General features: G+C 45.0%; 1 protein-coding gene and 1 pseudogene across 1 annotated transcript in view; one reads left to right on the top strand and one right to left on the bottom strand.

The window, feature by feature from the left end:
• CDH23 (cadherin related 23) overlaps positions 1-7,500 on the top strand; it is a 683,120-nt gene that overhangs the window by 607,535 nt on the left and 68,085 nt on the right. The gene's annotated exons all lie outside the window — the stretch shown is intronic.
• Positions 1,174-3,868, bottom strand: LOC147026759 (uncharacterized; annotated as a pseudogene).

Here is a 7,500-nt window from a genome sequence, read left to right as displayed (position 1 = left end):
CGCATTCCCCAGACCTCGCTCCAATGTACTTATTTTTATGGGGATATCTCAAAGATAAGGTTTACGGCTAAAAACCAGCAAGAGTCGATGAGCTGAAAGAGGAAATTGAAAGACAATGTCTTGCAGTTCCACATGAAATGATTCGTCACGCTGTTGAATCCAATGGTCCGCGTTATCGGCTGTATTTTGAACGTGCTGGTCGTCAATTTGAACATTTGTAAACATGCATTTATCCATTTATACATTTAACCATTAATCTTGTTTCTAAGTCGATAAACAACGCATTTATTATCATTTAAAGAGTGAGTACATTTTTTTGGGACACCCTGTATGTATGTGTGTGTGTGTGTATGTATGTGTATGTATATACATATATATATATATATATATATATATATATATATATATATATATATATATATACATATATATATATATATATACATATATATATATATATATATATATATATATATATATATATATATATATATATATATATATATATATATATATATATATATATATATATATATATATATATATATATATATATATATATATATATATATATATATATATATATATATATATATATATATATATATATATATATATATATATATATATATATATATATATATATATATACATATATATATATATATATATATATATATACATATATATACATATCAAAACCGGATCGCCAGCATTGAAACTCACCGCCTTCGCCTTCTTGTCGTAACGGAGCTTTCGCTCTACGGCTTGATCCATCAGGCTGATACCGGCCGCTTTTAAGGCATCGTGTATCCTCGAGCAAGTCTCATGGATGTGGTCCGGTATGGAACGTTCTGTGGACGGCGGGGATTCTACCCAACGTTCAAACAGGAGGTGCAAGGGCCCTCTGGGCTCTCTACCATACAGCAAGAAAAAGGGAGTTTACCCGGTACTCCGATGCGGAGCACTCTGGTACGCGAACAAGAGCCAGGGGATCACCTGATCCCACTCACCACCAACTTGATCAGTAACCGCCTTGATCATCGTTTTGAAAGTCCCATTGAGCCACTCACAGGCGCCGTTGCATTCAGGACGGTACGGACTGGTGGTCAGGTGCTGAACACCTAGCTCGGACAGGAATCCTTCGAATACTTCCGACAAGAACACACTGCCTCAATCCATAAGGAATTTAATCGGAATCCCATGCCTACTGAACATATCCTTGAGAGACTCTATGGCATGGGCGGAGTCAGCTTGCTCCATGGAATAAGCCTCTGCATACTTGGTAGCCCGACACATGACCGTGAGCAAATAGCGTTTCCCAGAACTGGTTTTGGTCAATGGTCCGACAAAATTCGCGGCAACAAACTGGAAAGGCTGACTGATCACGGGGAGGGGCTTTAGGGGTGCCTTGAAAACCTTCACTCCCTTTCCGAGTCGTTGACTAATGGGACAGATAGCGCAATAGCGCTTGATGTCTCGCGACATGGCGGGCCATATGAACTGATCCTTGACCTTGGCTAATGTCTTGGCAGCTCCGACATGACCCGAGGAAATAGTGTCATGGGCCAATTGCATGACTGACTGACGATGCCTCCCCGGTACGACAACTCGGTGTCGTACCTTCCACGTCTGGGTGGAGGACATGTTCTTGGGGGAATATTTATGCATCAGCACACCTGCACCATTCACATAGTAGCCTGTTCGTCCAGGCTCGGAGTCTTCTCCCATTTCCCAGAGGGTGGCAAGGGTGGGATCGAAGTGCTGATCCTCCACTAGACTGGTTACCGCAGACAATGCGGGAGTGACCTCAGGCACAGAACTGGGGTTACTAACCGCCTCGGAGGACTGATCCTCCTCACCGGATTCGCCGACCCGCGAACAAGTTGCTGGGGTCCCCATGTCACAGACGGGAAAGGTCCCTGAGGAGCCCGGCTACTGAGGTTGCCTGACTGAAGGCTCGGGTGGACTTCAGTCAAAGCAACGTCTCCGTCAGAGGCTGGAGTCGAGGCGTGAGGCTCCTCGGGCCAGAGTGAAGATATGTCTGACTCCGCCACTCTCTCCGCCTGTTTGCTCTGGGATCTAGTGACCACCCCACAGGACAGAGTCAATAACTCCTCCCTGGCCATTGCATCATTGCCAATCAGCAAGGATACCCCCGGTACCGGGTAGTAGGGTACCACTGCACAGGTCATCGGACCCGTAAAAATGTCACTCCGGACCTTGATGAGAGCAAGGGGATACCGGCCAGGAACCTGGTTAATGCCCCGAAGGACGATATACTCGCCGGTATAATGCATCTGAGAGACCGGAACTACCCACGCCCGGAGAACACACAGCGTCGCCCTAGTATCCCGAAGGTATTGGGCCTTAAACTTCACCACCGAATCAGGGCCACCCACTAAGGCTGTCCCCAAATAATCCTGATACAGAGGATGAATGGAATTAGCCTCGGTGGCAGTGACCTCTGTCACCGAAGCCACCGTCATGTGTGAGGGCCCAGTTGATGACCTCCACTGACCTCCCTCGGATTTAACAGCCGGGTTGCCTCGATAGGCCGGACGAGCCGGGTTAGAGAAGCAGCGGTCTTCACTGTGCCCCACGCGTTTGCAGAAATCGCACCAGGGCCGTGCCCTGGCCTGCAGCTCGCGACCATGACAAATAGAGGGCATCTGGGAACCCTTCCCCTCGATCCAGCCGCCGGGCAGACGGGGGGGGGGGAGGGGCAGTCTTGACCGCAGAATCCTCCGTCTTACGACGCGACTGCGTGGCTTGCAACATTTTGCACGTCAAAACATGTTTATCAATAAGCTTGACGCAGTCTGACAAGGAAACAGTGTCTTTATCGACAAGAAACAACGCTAAGTCCGGTGGAAGCTGTTGATCGATACGGTAACGCACCAGAAGTTCCACAAAAAAAAAAACACTGGAGGTAACTCAACGCTGCTCCCCTCGAACCATCTCTGCAGCTGTTCCAACAATACCCGCGAATGTTCCTCATCGGTTTGACTGGACTGACGAGTCCAACTGAAAAAATTACGCCTATAAATACACGCGGACACCGCATAGGCGTTCAAAATCTCGGCCTTCAACTTCTGGTATTCGTTTACGTCCTCAGTTGCCATCCTCACATATACCTCCCTCGCCTTTTCAGATAGATGGCTAACAAGATGGCCGAACCACAAGCTCTCATCAATGCCACCGGAAGTCAACAACTTCTCCGCCATCTCCAGATACGTTTCTGGCTTCGTGTCTCCCGTCCAGTCCGGCAAACGAACATGAACAATTTCCGGGACTGGTGCAGCAGACACATCTGCCCGCTGTCGTTCAGTCAACATTCGCCACTCATGCTCTCTGACGCGTTCAGCCTCTGCCGCTGCTCTTTCAGCTATCTCTGCATCATACTCCCTGAGTCGCTCAGCCTCTGCCCTGTCATTCTCCCTATTATACATGTCGAGTTGTTGAACCGGGGTCAGCCCGGACCAGAAGGTCGAACGCATGCATTTAGTCATGATGGGATCGCTCCCTAACATATCGGGTTCAGTGACTGGGTCAAGGCTGATTGCGTCGCTCACATCGACACCCACGTGACTGTCAACCTGATCGGGTTGATCTCTCACTTCTCCAGCCGACATGGTTTAGCTACGACTTATCATACGACAAGGGCACAAAACACTAAGTCTAAAAGGAGGCTGAGTCAAAATATTTCAGCAATATCTTTCACCACATGGGTCGGGGCAATTCACACAGGGGAGGCAAACAATGTTGGGGTGATACACGTAATTCGCACACAACGCTCTGTTGGGAAAATACGACACAAAATACCCAATATCACCACCGCACATCAAATTGCCAATGAGAAAATGCAATGTACAAATAACTCACCTTTTTTTTTTGTTGTTGTTGTTGGCCGATGACTGGCGTAAACACAAAATAGCGTCCTATGGTGACAAAATCCCTCCAAGATGGCGTCTGCTGGTGAGAAGGTTCCTCCAAGATGGCGTCTGCTGGTGAGAAGGTTCTTCCAAGATGGCGTCTGCTGGTGAGAAGGTTCCCCCAAGATGGCGTCTGCTGGTGAGGGAACGATGATCAGATGAAGGAAGATGGCGGCCCACTGTGGAATTTCTGTCTCAGTTCGAATGTCTCTTACTTGAAGGATCCCGGGCGAGGGCCCATTTGTCACGATCCCGCCCTGTTAATATCTTCCAGCACGGAATACTGACGTTATTGTCCGAGCTTCAAGCAGTCCATGTGTGGACAAAGAGAACAACAAAACACACTACTGTGTTTCAAGTCGGCCTCGAGGGGTAGGCACGATATTTTATTGGCTCAATCTCAAAAATGGCTGGTAACAGAATTGAATACACAGCACAACAACCTGCCAGAACTCTTGGGAACAATAGAGTTCCAAAAACAGGTTGTACAACTCACAGCTCCGCTCAACGATATCCGGGAATAACGATCACACTCTTCCGGATTTAACTCTTTCCATTAGACAGAGCTATCAATGATCAATGATCAGTGCTGCGGTGCTGTCAGGAGTCTTTAAAATCATTTGAAATCGCATTAAAACATGCGCGTCAGAGCGCTTGATATATTTTTCCACTCGCGATCTTTGAGCCACCTCCGTCGCCAACAATGGCGCCCCGGCTCTCTCGCGGCCCACCCACCATGTGCCGACTCGCCAACCAATCCCTGGGAGCCTGAAAAGGGTCACGTGACGTTGTGGGTGGGACACTAAATTTGGTGAGAACATGGTTTTTCTCACAATATATGTATACACATGCAGCTATGGAAAAAATTAAGAGACCACTGCAAAATTATCAGTTTTTCTGGTTTTACTATTTAGAGGTATGTGTTTGAGTAAAATGAACATTTTTGTTTTATTCTATAAACTACTGACAACATTTCTCCAAAATTCCGAATAAAAATATTGTCATTTCGAGCATTTATTTGCAGAAAATGACAACTGGTCAAAATAACAACAAAGATTCAGTGTTTTCAGACCTCAAATAATACAAACAAAATATATGAAGACCACAAGGGGAAAACCAGAGATGTCAGGATAAGTCAATTTTGAAGAAACTGAAAAACAAAGTTTCAAGACTTTGGTGGACTGTTTAATAACTGTCATATAGATTTATTTTCCAGTAAAAGGAAGAGTGATCATTGGCCGATCAAAGTAAGCATGTAGCATTTGCCAAGCTTCTGTGTTATTTAATTTAAGAGCAAAGAACGAATCAATGTTGCAAACTGACATCACTGGTTATTCCCTTGTTTAATAATTGCCATGCAATTTTAACCCAGGATGTGTAGCAAATTCATGCTTGTTGGTTATTAGCATACATTACATGACTTTGGTGATCACAGATTATTTTTTTCAACATTAAACGGTCATTGTTTTTTTGTTTGATTGGTGTTCAACACCATACTCAAGGGTATTTCGCTTATATGACGACAGAGTCTCCATTTCTTACTCCGTATTACTTAATATGATGGAAAACTGGGAGGAAACCAAGGATAAACCATCCCCGCGATAGCCGAAGTCACCTCATGTGACTCCCTCATATCCCGAAGCAGGTTGATTGGGCGGTGGGTACATCGAATGAGGATGGGTACTCAGACGCGCTAACCATTAAGCCACGGCGTGGGTCCCATAAAAGTCACAATAAAGGTTTGACCAGGCTTGAACCACGATATGCACCAACTACGGAGCCCATGATATAACCAATTAGGCCATTGTAGTGCTCAGAGTTTATGCTGTGAAAGTTTTTCAACCTTTCCTCTTTTAGTTTCTCAACTCTGAATATTATGGTGGAACAGTTAACATGAATGAAAGGGAGATAACCAGGAGTAAAGTACTGACAACTCTGGGTTTCTACTTGTTCAGCTTTGACAACACTTGTTTTTTCATTGCACGGCTAAACTTTATACCATATAAATTATGTGACACCCCTGGTTATTTGTTAAAGTAATATTGTGAGAGGAAACCTTATGTTGCCAACTATTGGCAGGTGCAATAACCCTGAATTTTCTCAAAAAGTGACATCTCTGGTTTTCCCCTTGTGGTCTTCAAGTTCATATTCATTTATAAACAACACCATACTAATGTTTTAACTTAGGAAGAGTTCAGAAATCAATATTTTGTGGAATAACCCTGATTTTCAATCACAGCTTTCATGCGTCTTGGCATGCTCTCCACCAGTCTTTCACATTGCTATTGGGTGACATTATGCCACTCCTGGCACAAAAATTCAAGCAGCTCGGCTTTGTTTGATGCCTTGTGACCATCCATCTTCCTCTTGATCACATTCCAGAGGTTTTCAATGGGGTTCAGGTCTGGAGATTGGGCTGGCCATGACAGGGTCTTAATCTGATGGTCTTCTATCCACACCTCGATTGACCTGGCTGTGTGGCATGGAGCATTGTCCTGCTGGAAAAACCAATCCTCAGAGTTGGGGAACATTGTCAGAGCAGAATGAAGCAAGTGTTCTTCCAGGACAACCTTATACGTGGCTTGATTCATGAGTCCTTCACAAAGACAAATCTGCCCGATTCCAGCCTTGCTGAAGCACCCCTGATCATCACCGATCCTCCACCAAATTTCACAGTGGGTGCGAGACACTGTGGCTTGTAGGCCTCTCCAGGTCTCCGTCTAACCATTAGATGACCAGGTGTTGGGCAAAGCTGAAAATTGGACTCATCAGAGAAGATGACCTTACTCCAGTCCTCTATGGTCCAATTCTTATGGGCTTTTGCAAACCTCAGCCTGGCTCTTCTTTGCTTCGCATTGATGAAGGGCTTTTTTCTCGCTTTGCAAGACTTCAGCCTTTCCCCTGGGAGCCTGTTTCGAACCGTCCTCGCCATGCACTTCACCCCAGCTGTCATTTGCCATTCTTTTTGTAGATCACTTGCTGTCATCCTACGGTTGTTGAGTGACATTCGAATGAGTTGGCGGTCATCCCGGTCAGTGGAAAGTCGTTTTCGCCCTCTGCCAGTCTGGAGCTTTGTTGTCCCCAATGTCTGCTGCTTGACCTTGTTCTTATGAACCGCCGTCTTTGAAATTTTAAGGATGGAAGCAACGTGACGCTCACTGTATCCCTCTGCCAGTCAAGCCAGAATTGAACCCTTCTTTTCCTCACTCAAAACTTTTCAACTCTTTTGGCATGGTCAATAGTTATATTATTGTCTTGATTCCAATTACTTTTGAGGTACTACGAGCACTGTTTTTGTCATCCAGCTGGTCCTATTGCAAGACGATAGTGATGACCACAGGAGTGGTTTTTATACGTTTCCTTGTTAAATAAGATTCGGTTCAGGTGATCACCTAATCAGTACCTCACTAAGTAGAATGAGGTGTGCCTGTGTTGGAATTCAACAGACTCTAGAATGGAATGGCTGCCATACGTGTAGAGATGCTGATTGAAATTTTTTTTGGAGTGGTCTCTTATTTTTTTCCAGAGCTTTATATATATATGTATATATATATATATATATATA

This window comes from Eptatretus burgeri, chromosome 5 (genome assembly GCF_056783735.1).
Source record: "Eptatretus burgeri isolate ZD-2024b chromosome 5, Ebu_testis_v1, whole genome shotgun sequence".
Taxonomy (NCBI): Eukaryota; Metazoa; Chordata; class Myxini; order Myxiniformes; family Myxinidae; genus Eptatretus; species Eptatretus burgeri.
This window is presented reverse-complemented; position numbering and strand designations above follow the sequence as displayed.